A 27,912-nucleotide genomic window follows, 5' to 3' on the forward strand; every position below is an offset into this window, starting at 1 on the left:
CCACGCCTTAGAATTCAGCCTCTTCGAGGGGGAAACCTCCTTTACATTACATAAATGAACAATTCTTGGATGATACAAATGACAAAACCTCCTTTCTATATATAGGAGTCTAAGGAGTCACAATATAATCCAGCCGACCTAACAATAATAATATAAAGCCACAAAAATAACAATAGAGGGATTCTATGGGGCACATAAATAACAATATGGGGGTAATAGGGGCACAACAATATAAATAAGGGGTATAACTACAATAGTAATGGGGTAATCACTAGTATTATAGGGACCCAACAACATCATTGTCATCACCCAACAATGATCATTTCTCTGGTTCACAAGTGCATACATTCATCTCGAGTTTGTCTGCTTCTCTTAATAAAAATTTTAACTTGTGTTTCTGTCTGCTTGTAACCAATTGATTAATTGGACATTTAACAGTTCTCTTCATTACCCATCCATGTCTTTGATTTTGTAGTAGCTCCATTAACATGTAAAGTTGTGCCTTTAATTCATTGATGTCCTTTTCAATTTATTCATCACGAATGCTAACTTCCATGGAATCTCTATAACTCTTCTCTAGATTCTGTAAAGGACTATCCATAGTCATCTTCATCTCCTTCTTCTTTTGTGAACTTCACCTTGTTCACTATAACCTACAATTGAAATAACACTTTACAAAGTTACTCCATTTGAACTTGGACAATGGTTCACTTCACTTGAACCTTCTTTTTGAGAACTCCTTTGTACTTTGATTCCTTTACTGCAAACAACTGCAGTATCTCTTCAAACAATATATTGACTAGACTTTGGGTGTCGGGCTCCGCCGATTATGCACCCATTACAATCAACGACTCAAATTCAATGCATTTTTGACTTATGACTCTAAATTTCCTTTTGACTCCAAACTTTTAATTTGACATCGACTCTTCATAAATGAACCTTGGTATAATTTGACTCTAACTTTGATTCATTTTTGACTTGACTCAAGATTTACAACTTAGACATTGACTTCACAAATTTCAAAAATTTCTTCATTGACCTTTCACATTCACCCTCACTTGAACTTAACATTGTGACTCCTCAATTACAACTCCTTTCATCAAACATGTCTCTTGACTTGATCAATTATATGGCTCCTCGTTAATTTGCAAAAAGCCTCCAAAGTGTGTGATGAGCCCCAGAAATGGGTAATTATATGGGCTCATTCAGCCTCCTAATTTGACTTAATCCACCATTCCCATTAGTTTATTGCATTTTTTTTATTATATTTATGCTAATAGAGTGAATTGGGTTAGTCATTATGCCAAAAATTCTAATGTGTTCCTTATGCATATTTTTTGGTCAATTTTGAGACAAAATCAAAGGTTTAATAAGCACTTGGCAGCCAAATTCGTGGAAGAACAAGGGAGAGGATTTGTAGGAAGGTGTCCCCTTCATTTATGAGCCCTTACCTCGTATTCTGCATTAGCAGCTCAGAGTTCAAGGGCCACCACATCGACGATCACAAGGGCAACCGAGCAGGGCTAGTAAAGTTGTTATTAACTGCAAGTTTTGGCAGCCGAGTTCCTAAAGTTTAGGAGGACTGTTGGGGTTCTCAATTTGTATAAATAACAAGGTTTGGGGCCTCAGTCAGAAGTTAGTCAGATGTTAGTTAGATTTTAGTCAGTAGGTTAGTCATTTTGTTAGTCTATTTTCGCACTTTAGTGCAACTCTGTATCAGCACATTTTCGAGCTTTTTCTTGTAGACAGTTTTTGGGATGTAACTATTATTTTTTTATCAATAAAGATGAATCCAGCTTTGCACCAGCTCTAATATTTCTTAGGAGGCTGTAGCTCTTGGGGTTGGGCCCAACCCAAGTGCCAGTACCTCCTTTGTGTACTTTTATGTGTCTTTGCTACATTCATAGAATAATTTTTGCTATTTAGATTAAAATCTTTCTTTGTTACTTAGGTCATTTTTGATTATTGAAATAGATTTTCATGCTTCAGGTTGATTTGATAGTTTGGTAAAGGAAAAGACCTACAAAAATTCCACCAAGCAATACTTGATATCATCTCTCCCTCCTTGGGACCATGAGCTGAGACCAAGGCATACTTGCTGCAACAAAAACAATGTTTTTGCCTCTTCATGCAATTGCTAGTGTTAGATTTTTAGTTAGGAAAGTTGATACCAGTTGTACTTGCATGTTTAGAATCTGTTCTTGCTTAGTTTCCATAGTTATCTTGCATGATTTTCGACCAATAAAATTTTGTTCATCATGTTTCTGGTTTTTAGGTCAAAGTAGGTCAAAATAGCTAGATCTTTGGTTTTCCTAGTCTTTATTTGATCAGTTTTGGAAAATAGTGTGCAGAACACCTGTGATACCTCCCTGCCTCTCCTTCCTTCATCATACAACCTACTCCAACCCCTAATTCTAGATTCCTTCCCTTCATTTGCCACACTTTTCCAATTTGCCCTAATTTCTACATCTTTGTGCAACATTGCTCCCTCCATCCTTGAACAAATCCAACCACCTTCATCACTCCTTAGCTTCATTTACCAGGTCCTAGAACACTTAACATGCTTATCCATCCTTCATTTCCACTTTCCCACCATTTTTTCACCATCAACCCTCTAAAATCTACTTTCGGCTCTTCCTCAAGAACTTCCTGTAGAACCCCTGTAGACTTCCTATAGAAGTTCACGTGAGCAGTTTTTTGAGATTTGATCACTGTGAAACACTTTGGAAGGGTGCTAGGGACTCGTTAGGCCCTCTTCTCACCTTCCCAACCTCCTGCAATCACCCACTCCATTTCCTATCGCCAATCAACCTCTGCACAGTAAAAAATAGTTAAAGCACATGCATAATAATTCTACAAAATTACTCAAAAATACAAAAAGATTCTTTTTCCATATTTTCCTTTAGAAGTAGCTTAGACACATGCATTTTACCATTCTAAGAGTCAATGGCATCCATTCCAGCATCTTTCATCTCTTTTCTTGCACAAGTAGGGTTAGTTGGTAGAACTAGGGTTTGCTAGGGTTTGCGTTTCCTTTCAGCTTTCATCTTCTTTCTGTAAGTAGACTGGCCTCTCTTGAGTTAGCTTTCATCCATCACAGTTAAAAGCTTCTTCTAAGAACTCATAGAAGTTGGCTTAAGCTCCTAGCGAACTTGTTCCAGTTGATCAAGTGATAGCCTACAGTAAGAGTTAGTACTTGTGCATACAACACCGTCGCTTCCAAGTTTGTTACGAACTACCGGGTTGATAAAAGTAAAGAAGGGAGCCCTAGGAGTTGCAGCATTATTGCTGCAATATTGGAGCTCACCATATTTTTGGTGCCGTTGCCGGGGACGCGACAAAGTATTTGTGATTGCTGCTTTTCTTCTATTTTCTACTGCAACATTCTGCTAAGTAGTTCATTTCAGCAAGCGCAGATTAGCATTTCAATTTTGCAAGCATAAATTAGCATTTCAATTCTGCAATTTCAATTATGCAAATGTAGATTAGCATTTCCATTCTGCAATTTCAATTCTGCAAGCGTAAATTAGCCATTTCCTGCTTTCATTTCAATTCTACAATTTCATTTCAGCAAAATAGATTAGTCCTTTCATGCTTTCATTTCAATTCTGCATTTTCATTTCAGCAAGATAGATTTTAGTTAGTTGCAATTTGTTGTTCAATCAATTTCAGTTTTGCAAGAACAAGAAGAAAAAAAATCAACTAAAAATATCTCATTTCATGCCTCGTAGGAACAGAGACAATTCAGGAAAATTCCTACCCAACACCCCCCACTGCTTCACACAGCCAACCTTCTCTCTTCTTCGATGGCTGTGATTAAGAAGAACCCTTAGGTGGACAGCAAGACATATTTGAAGAACCTCCAGGGGAGAAGAAAAAGAAAACATTCCTTTGGAGCAAATGGCTGAAAACAGAAATGTTGGGAGCAGTACCTCTTCCTCCAACTCATCCATTGAAGGTGAAATTGGAAACATGTGGAAAGATTGCAAGAGCGAGATAAGGCAGATGGTTGCCATGCAAATGGATACCTTGCGGATCCAAAGGAAGCAAGAGGAAGCTGAGAGGGCTTTGGCCATATTTTTCCCTAGGTGCACTAGAAAGCATCCTAGGAACGAATGTCCATTGCACTCCATAGAAGTGTGTTTTGTCTGTGAAGGAGACCATCCTACGAATTAGTGCCCTTCTTTGCCCGGAATTAAAGCTGCATATCAGAGGGCCAAAGGAGCCACTGAACGACTCTATTATATGAACTAAAGGAGGCCACATGAACCCATACCTTACCAGCAGGGAATGCAAGGGACATCCCAGACTTATTACAACCCCTATCAAGCCACTTCCATGCCTTCTTGGGGTTCTCCTACTCATCCTTCTTGGTCCACACCCCCTCCTTGGTCATATCCATCTCAATATCATGCTCAACCAACTACTCATCCATTTCACCCCTATGCTCAGCCACAGCCTCATTGGAATGCACCTCATCAGGGGTGGAGGCCCCAGTACAACTCTCCTCCCGCTCCTTTTTCTCCACCACCTGCTCAACTGCAACCATCGCCTTCTGCTCCACCAAGGTAACCCCAAATGCCTACTCAACCAAACCCAAACCTAAATAACAGGCAGTCTCAGCAAGTATATAGTGGGAAACCACCTACCCAAACACAACCCCATCCACATCCATCTCAAATATACACCCCCACTCAACTACCTGTACCACGATTTCCAAACGTGCACTTTGAAATAGCTCAACCCAATTACAATGCTGAGGCACAACACTTCTAAACAACTCTTCTTGAGCTCAATGATATTCACCATAGCTCAGGAAGAGTATTGCAAGAAAGAGATTATATTGACAACATTGAAGGACCACATCCAGCAAAAGAAGATTCAAAAGAGGAGATCAAAGAACCATGGGTTGCACTTGATGAAGAGAAGACATCAGAATCAAAGATCGAGAAATCTCCCTCATGGTTACCATCAAATCCTCCATGTATTCAAGAGAAACATCAGCAAAAAGAGGAAGATGAGAAGGTCATGGTAGAAGGTGACATGAAGAATGATCCAGATCAGTAAAAGTACCAAGGATATCAGAGCTATATTGAGATATGGTTCCAGACAGTCACTAAGTTGCAGCAATACTCTCTTCCTCAGTTATGTTTGATCCCTTCAAAGTCAAATCATTTGGTCTCTGAAATCTAGATACATGTCAAAGCATGCATTTCAAGCCTCCATATCATTTTGTCTATCATTTTGATGTGCACATGGCTCCATTGGAAGTATTCTTATACTTGAAAATGATTTTATTTTTCAAGTAGGGTAGGGTAGGAAAAAAAAGAAAAAAGAAAAAAAGAAAAAAATGAAAATAAGAGTAAAATAAAAATCTAAGGTGAAAACCTCTTCGGAGGCGCCTCAGATTGGCTCTTGATTGAAAACCTCCATGAGGCTATCAATGGGTTGGAAAGAAGAGAAAAGAAAAAGAGAATAAGATCCCTGGGTGAAAACCTCCCTTGGAGGCGCCAAGGGCAGGAAATTAGGGTGAAAACCTCCTTGAGGCGCCCTAGTTGTTTTAAAAAAAAAAAGAGAAAAAGAAAGAAGAAAAGAGAAAAAGAAAAATAAACGTAATTTTTGTTGAATAATTGCAGGTTGTAGGAAGGACATTATAGGTTAGGAGGATCGCACAAAACAAAGGTAGAGGTTAGCACTAGGTTGCAAGCATCCCTCACAATCCATTCCTCCATGACCACTACCCTTTCCCAAAATTTGGTCTCATTCGGACTAAGATTTTACCTTCTACAGGAAGATCCTGTAGAGCCTCCAAACAAGCGAAAATTGATCTCTGAAGAGGACCCGAAGGTTGGGAATCTATCCATGAGGCCTGTAAACATCCCTGCTTCCATCCATCGCCGTATGTCACCTTTTTTCATCTTTGTACACCTCCATTTCACTCATTTTTTTTTTTTTTTATTTTATTTTTTATTTTTTTTTTTTTACACAGTCACACATAGAAATCCCATTTTCTTCATACTGCCAGCAAAAACTCCTTAATGAAAAATCAAGCAGTAGTTTTTCACTCACCATACCTGTTACCCTCCATCTAGATTCCTCATCAACTGAGACGCGCAAGCTCATTTTTTCCCTTAATGTGCAAAAACTATAGAATGCTCTGATACAAAAATACATAGAGCAGAAATTTACTTTCCCCTAACTTGAAAACTGTGCATCCATTTAAAAAATTGTTTTATGGGGAGTTGTATAGGGATGATGGTAACATGCCCAAGCAATTTCAGCCAATTCCAGTGCACGATTTCCAAGAAATCAACCTCCATCACCTTCATCCATTTTTTCATTTTCTCCATATCCATGCATCCATTTCAAAACTTGTTTCACGGGGAGATGCATGTGGGTGATAGTAACCAGCCCAAGCAATTTCAGCCAATTCCAGTGCATGGTTTCCAAGAAATTGACCACTGTCACCTTCAGCCATTTTTAGTTTTTCTCGAAATTTGTGCATCCATTGACCACAATTTTGCTATGGGAGGTGTATAACGATGATGGAAACATGCTCAAAAAATTTCAGGTCAATCCAATCTATCGTTTGGGAGCTATGGATGAAACAAGTTGCTGTCCTGCAAAAATCCAGCATCAGCAGCATGAGGGTGCAAATCTGAACGTTGAAACAGACTCCTGTAGCTTAGATCCAGCCAGAGGATACCTGCACAAGAAAAATAGCCACGTATTAGCAACCAAACCAGCATGCATCCACAGAAACAAAGGCATGCAGCAGAAGGAAAGGCCACAACACCTCACAGCAAACGCATTCGACTTCCAGGTACGTGACTAAACCCGTTCCTCTGTTGCATGAATGTAATTTAAGAACTGCATGGACAGTGAGATGGTTGTGATTAAACAAGATCGGTGGCCAGCTAACTGGCCACCCTCATCTAGTTCAGACAGTGCCTCGTCTAGTTCAAACAACGCTCAGTGGGTGCAATCGGCATGTGTGCTCAGCCATCTCAGGAAGAAAACTAAAAACAGGTAGTGGTGGCTATTTAAACTCCAACGTAATTGATGGAAGTGATTATAGGCAAGCAGCATACAGTTTCATAACAGCACTGCAGTTTGCATGGGGCCAACGTACATCCGGCCACCTCATCTACTCACCACGAATCACACCAGCAATTAAAAGACAACTTAGTTAACGCATTCACCACTCTTTTTTCATTGTGCCTTCACGAAATTCTTGACTGAAGTACGCATCTACCACTTCCAGAGTAGCTAACCAGTCGTCCTTCGCCATATTTCTGTCTTTTTTTTTTTAAATCTCCCGCCTATCGGGCTCTACAAGAAGCATAGTTTCATTCTATAGGAACACTGTCTACAGGAAGATTTCTACAGGAAGGGCAGAGAGCAGTTCTGCAGCCAGAAAATTTGAGATTTTTGTCAAAATTCGAGCTTGAAAAGAGGTAGGCTCAGGAAACTGCTCTGCATATGATATATTTATATAAGGTGGAGGATTAAAAACACAGTATTGGGTTGAAAGAAAGGAAAGTGAAGCTTAAAAGTCTACCTTTATTTTTTTCCTTCTCTGAGTTCTACATAGTCTCTCCGTTTTTCTGCTCTGCATCCAAAATTTTCCTTTTTCTTTCTCACATTTTTCTGAAAAAGGGATGCAACCATAAAAGCCAACTTGTGAAAAACCAAATTTGCAAGACTGTCCACTCTCTGAAGAAAAAACACTGTGTTATAAATATTCTCTGTTCTATCAAAAGTATTGATTTTTCTCAAAAACCAAGAAGCAAATTCAAGTTGGAAACAATTTGAAGAAAAAATTGCAAATTGATGTTGTGAAAAAGAAGAACATGAGAAATTCCTGATTCCAGAAAGACAAACCTCAGCCATTTCTCTATTTCCGGTTTTGAAAGTTTGTTTCCTCTCTCCTCACCTAAACATTTCCAGCAGTCACTACATGTCATGATAGGGAGATTTTTAGAAATATGGTAGCAGAAGATGAGGAGGAAATAGGAAAAGAGGAAAAGACCAAAGTGGAGAAAGAAGAACTTGAAACAGAGGAGGAAATCAAAACAGAAGATGAGAAGGAAGACCCAGAACATAAAAGAAAAAGACTAAAGTAGAGAAGGCAGAAACTAAACAAGATGAGAAGAAAACCAAAACAGAGCTTGAGGAAGCAAAGCTAATAGAGGTAGAGAAGACAAAAGAAGAGGAAAAAAAGGAAGAAGAGACACACCCTGAGATATCAGTGGCACAAGCAGAAACAATGGGCATAGAAATTTCTACAGGAAGTGAAGAAAAAGAACAGCAGGAAGAGAAATCCCCTGAAATGTTGGCAAGGGAGGCAGCAGCTGGTCTCACTACCCTAAGCACACCAATTAAGCCAAAAGAAAGAGAAAAAGGCAGGCCTCCATGTATTTTAAGGCTAGGAAAAGCACAAGAATTCAAACAAGCAGAATAGGAGGAGCAGTGGAAGGACATGGACAAGAAGGCAGAATTTTATGGCACACATGAGTAGACCACTTCAGAAGCTTTGGATGATAGGGAGGCAATCAGAGCCATCAAGAATGAAGAGATAGATTAGTTGCTCAGAGGATAGGCAACACCTTTAGTAGGGGGGTGATGATGAGCCCCAGAAATGGGTAATTATATGGGCTCATTCAGCCTCCTAATTCGACTTAATCCACCATTCTCATTAGTTTATTGCATGTTTTTTATTATATTTATGCTAATAGAGTGAATTGGGTTAGTCATTATGCCAAAAAGTCTAATGTGTGCTTTATGCAGATTTTTGGTCAATTTTGAGACAAAATCAAAGGTTTAATGAGCACTTGGCAGCCAAATTTGTGGAAGAACAAGGGAGAGGATTTGTAGGAAGGTGTCCCCTTCATTTATGAGCCCTTACCTTGAATTCTCCACTAGCAGCTCAGAGTTCAAGGGCCACCACATCGATGATCACAAGGGCAGCCGAGCAGGGCTAGTAAAGTTGCTGTTAACTGCAAGTTTTGGCAGCCGAGTTCCTAAAGTTTAGGAGGACTGTTGGGGTCCTCAATTTGTATAAATAAGAAGGCTTAGGGCCTCAGTTAGAATTTAGTTAGATTTTAGTCAGTAGGTTAGTCATTTTGTTAGTCTATTTTCGCACTTTAGTGCAGCTCTGTATCAACACATTTTCGAGCTTTTTCTTGTAGACAGTTTTTGGGATGTAACTATTATTTTTTGATCAATAAAGATGAATCCAGCTTTGCACCAGCTCTAATATTTCTTAGGAGGCTGTAGCTCTTGGGGTTGGGCCCAACCCAAGTGTCAGTACCTCCTTTGTGTACTTTTATGTGTCTTTGCTGCATTCATAGAATAATTTCTGCTATTTAGATTAAAATCTTGCTTTGTTACTTAGGTCATTTTTGATGATTGAAATAGCTTTTCATGCTTCAGGTTGATTTGATAGTTTGGTAAAGGAAAATACCTACAAAAAGGCCACCAAGCAATCCTTGATCTCATCTCTCCCTCCTTGGGACCATGAGCTGAGACCAAGGCATACTTGCTGCCACAAAAACACTGTTTTTGCCTCTTCATGCAATTGCTAGTGTTAGATTTTTAGTTAGGAAAGTTGATACCAGGTGTACTTGCTTGTTTAGAATCTATTCTTGCTTAGTTTCCTTAGTTATCTTGAAATGATTTTCTACCAATAAACTTTTGTTCATCATGTTTCTGGTTTTTAGGTCAAAGTAGGTCAAAATAGCTAGATCTTTGGTTTTCCTAGTCTTTGTTTGATCAGTTTTGGAAAATAGTGTGCAAAACACCTATGATACCTCCCTGCCTATCCTTCCTTCATCATAAAACCTACTCCAACCCTTAATTCCAGATTCCTTCCCTTCATTCGCCACACTTTTCCAATTTGCCCTAATTTCTACATCTTTGTGCAACATTGCTCCCTCCATACTTGAACAAATCCAACCACCTTCATCACTCCTTAGCTTCATTTACCAGTTCCTAGACCCCTTAAAATCCTTATCCATCCTTCATTTCCACTTTCCCACCATTTTTTCACCATCAACCCTCTAAAATCTACTTTCGTCTCTTCCTGTAGAACTTCGTGTAGAACATCCTATAGAACCCCTGCAGACTTCCTGTAGAAGTTCATGTGAGCAGTTTTTCAAGATCTGATCACTGTGAAACTCTTTGGAAGGGTGCTAGGGACCCCTTAGGCCCTCTTCTCACCTTCCCAACCTCTTGCAAGCATCCACTCCAGTTCCTTTCGCAAATCAACCTCTGGACAGTCAAAAATAGTTAAAGCACATGCATAATAATTCTGCAAAATTACTCAAAAATACAAAAAGATGCTTTTTTCCATATTTTCCTTCAGAAGTAGCTTAGACACATGCATTTTACCATTCCAAGAGTCAATGGCATCCATTCCAGCACCTTTCATCTCTTTTCTTGCACAAGTAGACTTAGTCGGTAGAACTAGGGTTTGCTAGGGTTTGTGTTTCCTTTCAGCTTTCATCTTCTTTCTGCAAGTAGACTAGCCTCTCTTGAGTTAGCTTTCGTCCATCACAGTTAAAAGCTTCTTCTAGGAACTCATAGAAGTTGGCTTAAGCTCCTAGCGAACATGTGCTAGATGATCAAGTGACAGCCTGCAATAAGAGCTAGTACTTGTGCATATAGCACCGTTGCTTCCAAGTTTGTTACGAACTACCGGGTTGATAAAAGTAAAGAAGGGAGCCCTAGGATTTGCAACATTAATGTTGCAATACTGGAGCTCACAAGTGTGCTTTCTTCTTCAGTGACCCTATCTTGCTTTCAAGTTATTACATTATAGTCTCAATTTTGAGCTAGACCATTACAATATATTTACAATAATATTATGAATAAACTAAATATGGCATATCCATTATGGACTCATGCCCCCATAATAAAACCCCATATTTCATAGACAACCCAAACCTTAGTTTTAAAATCTAAAATCTCAATAACAACCCTTTATACAAATCCTTCTTCATTGAAATAAAATAATATAATATCACCACTCATTTTCCCTCATGAATTAAGCACTCATTATCTCTCCTTCACTAATATCCCACATTCTTCTAATACGTTCCTTCCTTTAAAACACTGTGAAATATATATATTATCTTTTTTTAACACAATGATTTCTAATTCTGGTGAACTTCAACCAATGTTTCACCACGAAACATTAAACCTTGTGCAGAACTCGATGGATTTTAAGCAAGAAGAGTAGAATATTGTATCACTGCTCATACCCATGTGTTGGGCTACATAAACACTTGAACTATCATATATCCAAGTTAGCTATCAAGTAGATACAACATTCAAACTAGTAAGCAGTCAACTCGTCGAGCGTCTCATACGGTTCTTTTTCTGCTAATTCCTACTGTCATAATTCATGTTGCTGCGTTGATTCCAACTTCACCAAAGAGTGTTGTTGTAGCTTCAATCACAAGTGTAGTGGCTCCGATGTTTTCCACAATCATACCAATAGGAAAGATTGTAAGAAATCAAGTGACATCTTGATGAAGCAATCCGAAAACTTACCAATTGATGCAAGAATTGTTCCAATATGAAACCCCTTCACTGTCATCTTCGTTCCTTTGCAATGGTAGCTATATCCAGTCAAAGACTCAGAAGATTTGAAAATAATAATCAATAAAATACATAACAATAAACCTACAATGAAAGATTGTGGTGTCGGCTCTGCAATTTGCGTGGAAATCTATGTTGATAGAAATTGATGCATTGTGGTGGTGGGTGATATTCATGGCCAGTGGAACGACATTCTCAATATGTTACCCATGTCTGTCTCATTCAACCACCTACCTCAGTCATTGTATTTTCTCACTTATTGATCAAGATCTATTTTACGTACATACTGTTTCCTTCCAAGCTCTCATACCAAAAATTTGATGCAGGTATAACTATAAGTCCTTCACTCATGAATAAGCACATACTATAAAAAATGAACCGAAATCCACACACTACGTATGCACATAAAAATATTAGACATAATTCATTAAAGAAATAAAATGTTTATAGGAGAACTCATGGCTCAATGATTGGCCTCTCATTCCTCACACTCACTCACACACTTCTACATACTTCATGCCTCATGGATCACCTAAATTTATGCATATGGATTAGAACTCAAGTAGGTTCTATATCTCTAAACTAACTCCCAAAATATCTCTCATAATCCGTAAAATCTCTCATCTAATCCCTTATTCCTAGATAAGAGCTAACTAATCCATAATTCTCTCAAACCTTCCAAAATACTCTTGAACTTTCTTCTATTTACAATATTTCTCATTCTCTCCTAAAACTATCGAAAAAACATTAATTAATTAAATCCCAACTTTCAAAACTGACTCCTCTAGTAAACATTTAACCTAGATGAGATGCACCTACATCATAAAGTCTCACTTCCGTTATTTATTTAGTCGTTAAAATGAGCCTTTTTAGTCATATAGTTAGGTTTTCCCCCGTAATAGTCACTTTTAAAATATTTGAATTCCACTTTAAAGAATTAAAGTAATTCTTGTTAATTTGTCATCATGACATTTCCATTTTGGATGATTCACATCATATCATGGGGATTTGTGTCCTAGTTTTCATCAATATATAAATCAAGAGTGATTTTGCTAGTGTTTCGAATTCACTCTCCAATGGTCCAGTCATTATGTGCTATGTTATCATTTTTTCTATAAATTTTGTGCATCATAGTTTTATTTCTCAATAGTGTTTGTGTATCTCTGGGAGTTTTTTCCCTAGCTTCTATGCCTTGTTCTCTTGCGTCTCACTAATTTTTTACAATTGCATAAGCTCAGTTATGACACTAATGTCTAGTGGTATACATTGCTTACTTTTGATCTTGAGAAACCCACTGCAAGGAATATAAAACCAGTTTGTGGATACGGTTACTGCTTGGCTTACAAGGACATTTATTATGGAAGATTATAATAATTTTAAAGATTATGTCATGTAGAAGGTAGCATATTTTGGTCCTTTTTTTTAAGGAAAAGTAGCAAAATAGGGAGGATAGGCATCAATGAAAATTTTGCAACCACAAAAAGAGCTCAATTTACAGAAAAAGGATTTAATCAAGGGAGAGTTAATAGGCCGTGGTTAGAGCCTATTGGGTCCTTCATTTTTTGTTAATTTTGACTAGTTTTGGCTAGAAAAGGCTTGCGGAAGTAATTGGAAAAATCAGGAAAGGGAAATGGTAAAACGGGTCAGAAGGCGACAACAAAAAAAAGAAAACAATAGACGAAGATCAAAAGTAATTATACTTGGATTTACTAAAGAGGAGGAAGAAGGTTCTCAATGCTAGGTTTGAAAGGATCAGGATATGGACCAAAGCACCTGTATTTTGTCAAAGTCATCGAAGTGAACTAGATCAAGTGAGTGTGGATTAGAACATAAAAGGAAATATACATAAGGCCACAGGGAATGAGCCGAGAGAGAGAGAGAGAGAGAGAGAGAGAGAGTGAGAGTTTGTGTTGAAACTTGTGGAATGAAGCCTAAAGCCTCGTGCTTCTATTTGATTCTAATTTTGTTTTGTCATGGTTCAGTTTGATATTCTTCTTAAAGATCTCACATATTTTCATAGATCTATAATGTAATGGTATAACTTTGATAATAGAAATAAGGTGTTATGGGGTATTATTCTGAGTTCCATGGAATTTATATTGATCTATTAAGTTAGCCCTTTTATAGATTTTGTACTGTTTTTTTTTTCATCTATTATGGTTATGTTTATTGTGTGCGCAAACTGTTCATTTCCCTTCATATATAAATTAATAATGAACAATGTATGTGTTAATTCGAACCTCGACACGATACAACATTCTCCATTATCTTCATATGTCTCAAAATGCCTCAGGTCAGATGTTTCTCCCTCATAGAGGAATGGAAATTTCAGCATTGCACTAGAATACGATGCGATCATTTGTTGGAAACTTGATATTGAACATAGGGTCTATAAAGTAAAACTTTCTACCCAAAACCAAGAAACACAAACATATCATTGAACTTAGATGTAAAAATTATTCCGCTCTTTTTCTAACCCTTTTCTGTTTCTACTACTTTTCCATTATTGACAACAATGCCAACAATGTCCCTTTGTATGAGTTCAGCTACAAATATTTAAGTACAAAACAACACTAATTTAAAATAATTTCAAAATTAAAGGAGTGTTCAAGCAAAATATGCTTTGAGAAATGCAAGTGAACTTTGCTTTGAATAGACAAAATTTGAAGGAGGCTTTAAGCAAGCAAGAGAGCTATGAGAATGTTGAAAGATCATAACTCACAATTCACCCTACTTTCTTGAAAATGACACCATTTAGGAACTAAATTCAATTAGGTAAGAATTCCAGGTAAATGTAAAGTTATTTTGGTTGCTTTTAGATAGTGTTATAAAGGACAAAACATGACATATTTAAACTTGTCTTCCCACAAAATCTAGAAGTTCAAAGTATTTTACATTCTTTTAAATTAAAAACTATGTTTATGATCCCAATCATGTCGTTAGCTAGTTGGAAATACAAGTATACTAAAATGTGACTTCTAACCAAAAGTAATTTAAATCCTTACCACGAGAAATATGACTTTAGAAAACTAGTTATAAAGTTGGTAAAGGTTTAGCAGAAAGAAACACTGACCTAAAGAGGGAAACTAGGAACTACTAAAAAAGAAAATAAGGAAACATATCTTCCATATTTTTGTATAAGGCCTTGGGATAATGCTATCACAATGATAAGTAGAACATTGTGCTAAGTTACTTTGATATATGCTCCAATATTTATGAATAAATGTAGTCTATATGATGACATTTCCATAAAAATCAAGTAAATCTTACTGAATATTTATTTAAGGACATCTTAACAAAATATTACGCGTATATTGTTAGAATGTTATTGCAAAAATGTAAGGATAGAACCAAACCTTCAAAGGACATCTAAAAACATGGATTTATAGAAATGAATTTCTTTCTCCAAACTAATAGAGTATTATTATAGGAAATCATAGCATCTCTGATATGTAATGAACATGATGAGTTAAGGATAAGCTAGTTAGAAATTAGGAAATATTATTTCTTGTGAGATCAATGCTATTCTAGGGAAATAATTGAGATAATTGTGAAAAAGAGTAATGATAGACCTTAAGGACAATTATGTAGGGGATAATTGTTATAAATATGATGCTTTTATTTGTAAAAGGAAAAAGGTGTCATATTAACATAACAAGATATGTAGATTTTTACTATGTAGATTCACAACTCATGTAATGTACTAAACCAAAAGACAAAAATATACTCTACTCTCAACAATGGAAACCAATAGATCGATGAAAACAACAATCAATAAGAGGAAGATAATCAATGGCACATAACACAATATTTCTCTTGGGAAAGAAACTGTTGAAAACCCTAACTGTCTATATGGCATTAATAAGAAGATCTAAGAAGAAAATACAAAGCATGTTCTCACTAGAGCAATTCCTACACAAGTACGTTCAACTCTCTTCTCACAAGCTAGTGTAGGCCAACACTTAGCCTATTCTTCTACTTTCCATTCCCCTACTTCCTTGCACAATTCCTAGAGGAATTAGCCTCTATTTAATGAGGAAATTTTCCTTCCATAGTTATGCAATCCAAATTGAGGTCCTCAATTGATTGCATGCACCATATGTACAACTCAGAAATATTATACAAATGATAGTACATTGTCCCTACACTTTAATCTCAATTGGGTCTTCCTATGAACTGACATTCATGAGTTATTCTTAAGTGAAACTCCACTTAGTTGGAGTACCACCGAGGATGCACCAGTGCACCAACTCACTACTAGACCTCTACTAGTTCCTACAATGGCTAGAAATAATTTAACTAAGTTATCTAATTGCAACTCCAATAAAATAAATTTGGACCCCTAAGACTTAGGGATCACACTTACATGACTCCAGATAGACTTCCAACTCGAATTTCCTAAGCTAACTAAATCAAATTAACTTAGTTAACTATTACAAGTTGCTATGAGAAAAGAATTACAATTTAATTCAAGGAAAAATTAAATTGGAAATTCTAGATGATATTTTTAACATTTCTTGTTATTTCCAACACTCCCTCTCAAAAGGAAAGGAATTCGAGTCTATCCCAATCCTGAACCTTTGGAATTTTTTGTATGCAATAATTTTATCTAGTTTTTTCGATACAACAACTCCTGAAACTAAAAAAAGAAAAAAAATACATCCAACCTGAATCAATATGATGCATTTGCCATCAAAGTCTCTGACTTCTACTGCCTCTTTTGACTGAAAATTTTTCTCTTCTGCTGACTCTACCTTTCTTCAGTATTGCCAACTCTTTTATGTGCTCTTCATTATCTAACTTCTCTAGCCTCTGTCACTTTTATCTATGACTTCATCAACCACCATTGATTCCTCCTGCTACTATTTATTTTGGGCTACTGTAGAAAGGTATGATCCATGAGACAGAACCTCTCAATGGACCCTTCCCAATTTCATCCCTCTTGGGACTATCACTTCACATTACCCCACCTCACATCACCACTTCTTGTTTGTTTTCTTCTGTGGGAAATTCATTGCATAGTGCCTATGCTTGTGACAATGAAAACATGTGAATTTTGACAAGTCCATCTTCTTGCTTCCCGCCTCACCTTGGGACTTCTTTCCCTTGCCTTTCTTTTCCTTACTCCAAATTCCTCTTCCACTTCTTTGGAAGAGGTCCCATATCTGGTGTTCCATCAAAACTCTTCTTGTACCAAATCCGACAATAGTCGTTCACAATCTGGCAACTTCTCCCTCCCATTGACAGAATCCTGATAACTTTGCTAACTCTTGGGGAGTCCTAGAAGAGCTAGTCTTACCATATCATCCTCGACAACAGTGATTCCAACACTTCCAAACTCATCTTGAAAATGGGTCAACTTGGTTAAGTAATTTGGAATTGAGTTGCCCTTCTCCATCTTGATTTTTTGAAGTTTGTCTTTCAGTGCCAACTTCCCATGGCCATTGTTGTTAGGAAACAGGTCCATCAATGCTTTCTACATAGCATACAAAGTTTCCTTTCCATGTAGACTTGATACAATGTGGTCTCTCACTCCCTCAAGGATAATCTGCCTCGCCCTAGCCACACACTTTCCCCATTTAGCCAGATATTTAGCATCTGATGTTGGAGGCTTAGGAATGTCTTGATCAATGAATTCCTTGAGGCCATTATCTTCTAGAATTGTCTCCATTCTCTCCTTCCAAGATATGTAATTCGAACTGCCATCCAAGGCATACTTGAGTCTCAAACCATAGAAGGTCATTTGCTTACCCTAAAGTGTCAACTGAAAATTCAAATTTCACCTATAACTCCATACACAAAACCTCCTCTATTATATTGTCTTCAGCTCTGATACCATGTATATTTTTACTTGTAGATTCACAACTCATGTAATTTTCTAAAACACAAGATAAGAATCTACACTACTCTCAACAATGGAAACTGATAGATCGATAAAAACAATGATCAACAAGATGAAGATAATCAATGGCACATAACACAATATTTCCCCGGGGAAAGCAATTTCTCAAAACCATGACTATCTATATTGCATTAATCAGAAGATATGAGATTAAAATACAAAGCTTGTTCTCACTAGAACAATTCCTACACAAGTATGATCAACTCTCTGCTCACAATCTAGCTCAACACAACACTTTGTCTATTCTGCCGCTCTCCAAGCCTGTACTTCCTTCTGCAATTCCTAGAGGAATTAACCTCTATCTAATGAGGAAATCCTTCTTCCATAACTATGCAATCCAAGCTAAGGTCCTCAACTTATTGCATGCATCATCGATACAACTCATAAAATTATACAACTGATAGTAGACTGTCCCTGCACTCTAATCTCAATTGGGTATTCCTCTTAACTGACATACATGAGTTATTCTTGAGTGAATCTCCAGTTAGTTGGAGTACCATCGAGGATGCATCAGTGCACCAACTCACTACTAGACCTATACTAGTTCCTCCAACAGTTAGAACTGGTTTAACTCACTATAACTCAGTTGAACTGAGTTATCTAATTACAACTCCAATAAACTCAATCTAGACCCCTAAAACTTAGGGATCACATTTACATGACTCTAGATAGACTACCAACTCGAATTTCCTAAGCTAATTAAGTCAACTTAACTTAGTTAACTATTACAAGTTGCTATGAGAAAAGAAGTACAATTTAATTCAAGGACAAATTAAATTGAAATTTCTAGATGTTATTTTTAAAATTTCTTATAGTTTCCTTGTTCAACTAGATACACATGTCAATATCTTAAAGATGATCCATGAATGGGAAGGAGGTGCAACCACGGTTTTGTAAAAAATAATTATAGTGATCATTATTTGCACTATCGATCAAATCCATGATTCACAAGAAATAATCTTTATTTATTGAAAAGAAATAGTATTAATTATAGGGTGGAACTCATTTGTTGCAAGTCCTCGATCAAATACAGATTACTTCTTATGTGAAGGACAAAACTTCAAAACAATAGACCAATTTCATAAATGTTATAGGTTGATGTCATTGGATGCAAGTTTAGTTATTTCCAACTTCCATTTATGCATGCTACAATCTCATAATTTCCAATAATTTCTAGTTTGATTCACATCAATGGTGGAAAAACTATCAAAATTATAGTTAATGTAGAGTTTAAATTTGTGAATTAATTCTACTGTGGTAGTTGAAACATGAGGAAACTAATTTAGCAAGAATGACAAGTGACCTAAGGAGATATTACATGAGATGAGGAGTGTTGAATGTTTGTTGAGAAGTATGGCATGTTAAATGAAGAAAATATTGTTAAGATAGAAAAGTGAGGGATCAATAATAATGTGTTGATGTGACTTGTAATTATGAATTCATTGTGCCTTGGTGAAGGTGCCAAAGTAATAGTGGGGACTAGTCATTTGAAGGAAGGAAATAACCATACAACTCCTAAGGTTAAGTGAAAACTTAAAAAGTGAGCTATCCAAACTGATTACTTCGTGGATGACCATGTACACCAAGAAATAGCAATGTGTAACATGAGTTATAATGTGGCTTCCTTATGTCTTGGTTGACTTGCCAAAATAATATGTGTACTTATCAATTGGAAAAAGGTGATAGACTTACAAATCTAAAGGATGAGTGAAAAATAAAAAACTAAGCAACCCAAATTGATTACATTGTAAGTTGATATGAAAATTTTGTTGCATGTTAATACATCTCCTCTTCTCATAATTCACCATCAATGTGAAGAACAGTGGGCAGGAGGTTAGCGAAGGTTTTATCGAGCTCTGCAACTTGATCTAGGGTTGGTGCTAGGGTTTTGGTGTTGGGCACCATGGTGGGATGCGCAGGGGGGAGTGCTGCTCCCTCCTACAGTCAAGTAGTTACAGATAGAAACAAGGGCACGAGAAAGCAGAGTTTCAAGAAGTCTCTGCAGAAGGCAATAGAGGCAAGAAACACAGAAACATTGGGAAGAAGCAAACCTCATGATTAGGAAGGGGAGTAGCAGGACGCTAGTAAGGAGAGGGAAAAAGGGGGTAGCAGTCAAAAACCTACTTCCATAAGGACAATTGGGGTCTGCAAACCCAAGTTGAGCATCATACCTTGGGTCACCTTAAGCGACCTAGTGCTACAAGCGCATAGGGATCATATGATGGAATATGTAGTCATATGGAAATTCATGGGAATATGGCCGACGGAGAGGGCACTGCAGGTATGGATAAGGAGCCACTAGAAGCCAAAGGGGGAAATACACCTTCATCTAGGATCTAAGGGCTTCTTCACAGTAGTATTCACAAGCCTAGAGGATAAAGACAGAGTCTTCGAAGGAGGACCATATTTCTATGCTGCAGTAGACCTCTACATGCGGCCATGGATGATGAACTTTGTCCCTAAATGTGAGACATTCACATCGGTACTGGTATGGATCAGACTATTCTCCCTTCCTCTAGATTATTGGCTATTGAATCTTTGAAAACAATAGGCAACAAACTATGGAATTTTCTAAAGATCTCAAATGCGACTCTGAAAGGTAAACATACCTCCTTCGCCCAGATATGTGTGGAAATGGATTTATCTAGAGCACTTCCGAATGTGATAATTTTAGAATTATATGATGAAGAATGGGTGCAGGTGGTGGACTATGAGCACATCCCATTTAGGTGTCACAAATGCCATGAGCATGGGCATCTATATAGAGACTGCCCAACAAACAACATGGAGAGAAATGTGAAAACCACAGTGGATAAAAATCTTGAGGGTTTTACCAAGGTTGGGGGCAAAGGGAAAGGTGGAAAGAGGCAACAAAAGAAGATCAATGAGGAAAAACAACCGAGCCATAATAGCTTCAAGATCCTAGAAGAAGACGAAGGAAACAAAGAAACAAACCAGGAAATGGAGAACATTATCACTGAGAAGGAAAGGGATGAAAGCATGGAAGATATCATAGAAACCATTAGGGAGATAAATCAGGACCATGAGATGACTCCAAGTGAGGTGGGAACGGAGGACCAGGAACTGCAGGAGATTCTAGATAGGGAAAATCTTGATCTAGAGAAATTTCTGGAACAAGGGACGACCAAAGGAGTGGACTCCCTGCCAAAAGAGGAATATGACAAGGTTCAACAACTCTTCCTATGGAGATCACAATCAAAGGAAACTAGAGTCAAAAGAAATCATGAAAGCTAGGAATATATAGGGGTCAAAATAATGAATGAGACATAGGCACAATCTTTGAAGAACACAGGTAGGAAAAGAGGAAGAAAAGGACGGAAGGACTTGCTGAACGAATATGGGAAACTATTTATTAACTCAGGTAAGATGAAAGAGCTTACCAATTACTACTTTACTAATATTTCTTAATGAATCTCACAACTTGGAATATCAGAGGCATAGGAAATAGAAGGAAACAAAGAAATCTCCGTAATAGAATAAAAGAAGAAAAACCATATATGGTTTTTATTCAGGAAACAAAATGTTCGATGGATAAGATTAGAGAAATACATAATAAATGGCTAATCAAGTATGAGTATCTAGAGGTTAAAGTAAAAAACTCAGTGGGAGGGATTCTCATGCTGTGGGACCCACAAAAATTTGGAATCTTGGATGCTGAGGCATCTAGGAACTATCTTTCTTTGGTATGTCAACCTTTAGGGGATAAGGAGATATACATGATCACAAATGTCTATGGCCCTCAAAAGCAAGAAGACAAATTCAAGCTTCTTACCTCCCTTGAGGAAATAAGAGCAAGATATCCTAATATGCCCTGGATTGTTGCAAGAGATTTCAATATGATAAAATCTCTTACAGAGAAAAAAGGGAGCATCAGGTGGCTAGGCAGAGACTCCATGGTTTTCTGGAAATTCATAATGAACATGGGATTAGTGGACATGGATACAATAAATGGGACCTTCACCTGGAACAACAAGAGGGGAGGGGCTTCACAAGTCACCTCTAAATTAGACAGATTTATTATCTCAGAGGAACTCTTTCTCTTAGGCCCTGCCATGACAACTTCTATTCTTCCCTTTGGAGGTTCAGATCATTGGCCTGTACAACTGGAAGCCACTTTTATGGGTACACCAAGAAACAAACCTTTCAGGTTTGAGAATGCCTGGCTCTCTCACCCTGAATTCAATAGTAATATTGACAAATGGTGGAAAGAGGATCTAAACATTCAAGGCACTAGAATGTTCATGCTCCAATAGAAACTTAAACATATCAAATCCAAGCTTAAAGGTTGGAACAAAAATGAATTTGGCAATATCTTCAAAGCCAAAAGAATAGCTGAGCAGAAACTCTAGGAAATCAATCAGATCAACATCACAGAGGGCTTTACCAAGGAGTGGAAAAAGCTAGCTAATTCTTTGCAGGAAGAATGGGAAGATCGGTGCTTGCAAGAGGAGATTTTCTGGAGACAGAAGTCAAGGATATAGTGGATTAGAGAGGGAGAAAGAAACATGAGGTTCTTTCACAAATCCACCATGGATCACAGGGCACACAACAAAATTACAAAGCTCAAAGATTCTCAAGGGAGAGAAATTTTCTCTCACAAAGACATGGAATCTCTACTTGTACAACATTTCCTCAGTATTGTAGAAGAGCCTTTGGAGGACAGATCCAGGTTCATCAACCATTTCACTTAGTACATCCCTCAACTGATCACCAAATAAGATAACCACAATCTTAACAGGCCAGTGTTGGAAGAGCAGGTTAGTGAGGTGATCAATGAAATGAAAAATGGAGAGGCTCCAGGCCTGGGTGGGTTTAATGTAGACTTCTTCAAAGCATGTTGGAAAATAGTCAAACCCGATATCCTTGAGGTGGTGGAAGACTCAAGAAGATCCAAAAAGTTTCTGAAGGAATTTAATGCTTCCTCTATAGCTTTGATCCCAGAAAAGGAAAATTCCATGACTCTGGATGGCTTCAGACCCATAGCCTTATGTAATGTGGTGTATAAAATTATTTCCAAAGTGATCACCAATAGACTCAAGACCCTTTTACCAGCTCTGATCTTAGAGGAGCAAACAGGCTATGTGGAAGGAAGACAAATCCTCAATAATATCATCCAAGCTCATGAGGTGGTACACTCTCTCAAAAGTAAAAAAAGGTTGGTATGATCATTCAATTAGACCTAACGAAAGCTTATGACAAGCTAAGCTGGTCTTATATAAGGGTAGTTCTAAAAGCCTATGGCTTTGAACAAAACTGGATAAGATGGGTTATGGCACTAGTTACCACGACTAGTTTCTCCATCCTACTTAATGGCGCTCCTTCAAGACTATTGACACCCTATAGAGGTCTCAGACAAGGGGATCTGCTCTCACCCTTCCTCTTTGTTCTCATGATGGAAGGGCTTGGTAGAGCGATTAAAATGGCTAATGCTGAAGGCAGAATCCACGACATCAAACTCATCTTGGATGGAGCGGCAAATACACATCAGCAATTTGTCGATGACACAATGCTGCAAGGCTTACCTATGGTAAGAGAAGCTAGAACAATCAAACAAATTTTGAATGACTTTGTTATGGCTGTTGGCACAAAGGTAAGCCTCAACAAATCAAAAGTTTTTTTCTTTAACACTCACATTGCTATTTAAAGAAATATCACTAGAATTCTTGGGTTTCAAAGGGACCAGCTACCTTCCAAGTATCTAGGCATACCTCTCACAGATCAAACTCTCAGCAAGGAAGTGTGGGAGCCAATTATAAATAAACTGCAGGAAAAGATCTGAAAATGGACATGCAGGTCTTTAAACTTGGCAGGGTGCCTTGTGCTCACACAGGTTGTCCTGCAGGCCATTCCTATATTCATGTTCTCAACTCTTCCTACTCCTAAAGGAGTTAAGTAGCAGATGAGGAGCATACAAAGGGACTTTCTATGGGGCAAAGGAGAAGAGAAAAAGAAATGGGCTTTAGTAGCCTGGGACAAGATCTACAAACCCAAGAACCACAGTGGCTTGGGGCTTCATGATCCTAAAACCATCAACAAGGTTTCGGGAGCTAAACTCTAGTGGAGATGGATCAAGGAATCGACAACTCCCTGGGCTAAGCTTTGGAAACAAAAATATGCCAAGAATTGGCAGGAGAAAGATCACATTAGAATGTCAGGGCACATTAAGGGCTCCCACATTTGGAACCTTGCCTGGGAAAATAAAAGTATTGTTCAACAACATAGTTTCTAGGAAATTCGAGCTGGGAACCTAGCACGATTTTGGGAGGACAACTAGCAGCAGGAACCTAACTTGTATAAGGATGAATTAGCAGCTCTCAAGAATGACACAGACAACAAAGGTCTACTTATGGTAAAAGACTTCTGGGACCAGGAAAGGAACAATGGAAAATGGAGAACTTGGAAGGATCTAGGCCACAGTGACGAGAGTCCTCTGAGGGCCCAGGTAGACTCTCTTACCCAGGATCTAGAGCATAGGAGGATTCTGGTATCCTCCTTGCCTGACCAACTAAGATGGGGAAAGAACACTAAAGGAAACTTTAACCTCAAAGAAGCTAAATAGGTAGTTACATGATTTAACTATTTAAATCCTGATCAAGTTTAGAAGAATCTTTGGCAGAGCCCCCACTGGATGAAAATAAAGTTATTTATTTAGCTAGTTCATCAAAGGAAAATCTTAACTTGGGAGGATCTCCTGAAAAAAGGCTTCACTGGACCTTCCAAATGTTACCTTTGTGGTTCACAAGAGGAGACGATGGATCACCTTCTCAACCTCTGCCCTTTCACCTCCATCATGTGGGATTGGGTGGCCTCAATATTTAGGCACACTGATAGGGATAGACTCAACATATCTAACACTTTGAAGAATTGTAGGAAAAACTTCTCGGGGAATGAAATTATTAATAAATCCTGGACCTTGATTCCAAGCTTTGTCATCTAGAATGTCTGGAAAGAGTGTAATAATCAAATCTTCAAGAACAAAGCAAGCAAGCCCCAACACATAATTGACCAAATTTTCAGGCAACTCAAAGACACAGTCAGTAGCTTGTTTAGGACACTTCCTAAGGACCCTCCATTGCCTCAAGATGCGAGTATTCTACTACATTTGGGTCTCCAATCCATAAGGCCATAGGGCATTATCAAGGGAGTGAGCCAAATAAATTCAGATATAAACATTTGGTAGCCTCCTCCATATGGTTTCTTAAAGGTCAATATAGACGAAGCATCTAAGGGAAACCCAGGGTTAGCTGGTTTTGGAGGTGTTATAAGAGATGAATAGGGGCAAATAAAGAAGATCTTTCATGGCCACTTGGGGAAGGCCACTAATAACACGACAGAACTCATGGCCCTAAAGCAATACTTGGAAATATTGGTGGATTCAGATTCACATAATCTCATCGTTGAAGCAGATTCAGAATTGATTATTAGAGCAGCCAAGAAAATATGCAATGGTACATCTCTAGATAAAGTGTCGAAACACTAGAGGCTCTCGCAAGTCTTTCACCATATCTACTCCCACCTGTAAACCTTAAAAACTGTAAGCTTTGTCCATTTGAAAAGAAAAGCTAACATGGTAGTAGATCGTTTGGCGAACAAAGGAGTGATTAATAAGAAAAGGGACACCCGACATGACTGGGAGTTGTTACCCCCAGGCAAACTATTAGAGGACTATCTCTGTTAGGCTACCAAAGACATGGAGCAATGGGAAAGGTTGAGATCAGCGAAGGAAGACCAAGGATGCAGTGGCATGAGGACCGATTCTGGAAGTGCTACAAGTTTGTCCATTCATTGATCATTGTATGGATCAATGGCAACATATTGATTTAGCAAAAAGTAGAGAAATGGGGGTTTAAGAGTAAATGCATCGAAAAGAAAAAGATTGACAGCATAGGGAGGAAGGAATGGGAAGCGTCCGATGGGTTGGATCGACGTTCATGACTCGGTAGAAGTGTGCACAAGTTAATTCGTGAGGAAGTGGTTTCTCGTACCACAAGTGGTATTTCGGAAGGGGTCTAAGTGGTAACCGGTATTGCGAGAAAGGCCTCTGATTCCACTCTCCAAATGACATGTAACAATGAGGAGAAAAGAGGATACCTCTTTTCGGGTGGGTATTCCTTGAGCTACTTGTCCACCCGAAATCTGGAAATCAATAGTGGACAGTCAATTGTGCAAGTGGAGGGTCAGTTGCAAATTTACGATTCAAGGTAAGCTATTGATTTTTAAATTAGCTGGAATGCGGATCTGCCATTTTTTATGGTAGAAAATGTTATGAAACCAGCTCAAGAAAAGATAGAAAAGATAGATCAACGCCTTAGAATTCAGCCTCTTCGAGGGGGCAACCTCCTTTACATTACATAAATGAACAATTCTTGGATGATACAAATGACAAAACCTCCTTTCTATATATAGGAGTCTAGGGAGTCACAATATAATCCAGCCGACCTAACAATAATAATATAAAGCCACAAAAATAACAATAGAGGGATTCTATGGGGCACAGAAATAACAATATGGGGGTAATAGGGGCACAACAATATAAATAAGGGGTATAACTACAATAGTAATGGGGTAATCACTAGTATTATAGGGACCCAACAACGAATGTAATAATTTTGAAATCTGACCTTATGGGTTGTGGGTTGGGTTTTTGTGTATTGTATGTGTTAGCCATATCTCCTGATAGTGGGGATGGTTTTGAGTTTTAAAGGTTAAAAGCCTCATGTGGACCTTTTCTTTGGTAAACACAAGGAAGTTTGGTTTACCTTGTAAAATATGTAATGTACTTGTTTCAGTTAATAGAAAGATCCATTCTTACTTGACCAAAAACAAAGATTACATTGTAAGTTGAAAAGATAATACTTTTATAAGAAATATAATAGTGGCTTCCTTGTGTATCGATCAAGGTGCAAAAATAATGTGTGGATAAGTCATTTGAAAAAATGTAGTAGCCATACAACTCTTAAGGTTTAGTGGAGATCCAAAAGCTAAGAAATCTAAATTGATTATGTGGTGATTGAAAATTTCCACCAATAAGATGTGGAAAAGTCATTTTCATATTTTATCCTTTTTTATAGCAATATGTTCCTAGAATATCACAATTTATTGGGAGAAGATCCACTAAAACATGGAGACAAAAGTTATTCATTGTACACTTGACATTTTTTTTCCATGCTATGATAGGGCCAATAGGAAACAAGAAATGATGGTTTGATGAAGTAATTCATTTTAAATGTCATAATGGGTGCTCATAACTATGTTTTCTTGACTGAGTGAAAAAATATATTTATAGTTAATAATGTTTTTTCTTGTTCTCTAGAGTCAATATTAGAAGGAGTATTGTCCTCGTTTGAATGAGTTGTGCACAAATTGTTTTTGATAGTTAATATTCTACGAAAGTTGTATACATGCATGATTGTGTTAAGAATAAATCTCAAAGAAAAATGGATTAGTAGCACCCAGGAAAACTTGAAATATAAGTTTGAAATGATAAACCCTAAGTACTCCCTTGTCAAAGAAATGCAACTGAAGGGAACCCAGAACAAGAGCCCTATGTGGAAATCTCTTCATTTTGAGGAAAGGAGTTAATAGTCTAATAAATGAAATTAGACTAAAAGAAACGAAATAAAGTGGTTCTCTTTCTTGGTGTTTTAACCCAAAGGATATGCAAATGAATACATATGTACCTAACATATATAGTATTATAATCATAAAGGTGTATCTTAGATTCCTAACTATTGTTTGGTTAAGCTTTGAATTGGTAAAGGCGTGGTTAGAATATTGGAGATAATGCTTCCTAGACTTCCAAGTTTTCATGAGTTGTAATTGTGTGAGTTCCTAAGTTAATAGTTGTACTAGTTATTTTTAGTAATCTAGATCCACCATTCTCGGATCTAGAAGTATCATGTATTATTATATATGTAATGTCTGTGAAATCAATAAAATAATAGTGGGTTTGGTGTTGTGTGTTTAATCACTCTATCTGCTCTCTCTCAATTTTTCTAACATGGTACTAGAGTTGGTTTCGGTCCGACTCCTTCACAGGAGGGTCAAAAAGATGTGAGAGAGTCTTAAGTTTATTGATTCTATGTAAATAGATTAGGTGAGTGTTTAAAATCGGTATTTCTTGTGTCTATATATATGTCTATCATGTAGATTTGAATAGTTTCGTGGTGCTGGTGGTTTTCATAGCATGATCCTTCTTCCATATTAGCTTGGGAAATTTTATCATTGTTGAAACACTCAGGTTCTGAAAAGGGTTCAGAAAGAGGTAGACAATACCTAACCTAAACCTGAAACCCTTAGTGCAAATGGATCTCACGGAGAATGTGCTCTCCAGCTCCATATCTTCTTTTCTGCCATCACTTAAATATCTTGCTCTTTCTAAGAAA

This window comes from Pinus tabuliformis, chromosome 4_2, assembly GCF_031772625.1.
Source record: "Pinus tabuliformis cultivar Carrire ecotype Pingquan chromosome 4_2, CPIR1, whole genome shotgun sequence".
In the NCBI taxonomy this organism is placed as follows: Eukaryota; Viridiplantae; Streptophyta; class Pinopsida; order Pinales; family Pinaceae; genus Pinus; species Pinus tabuliformis.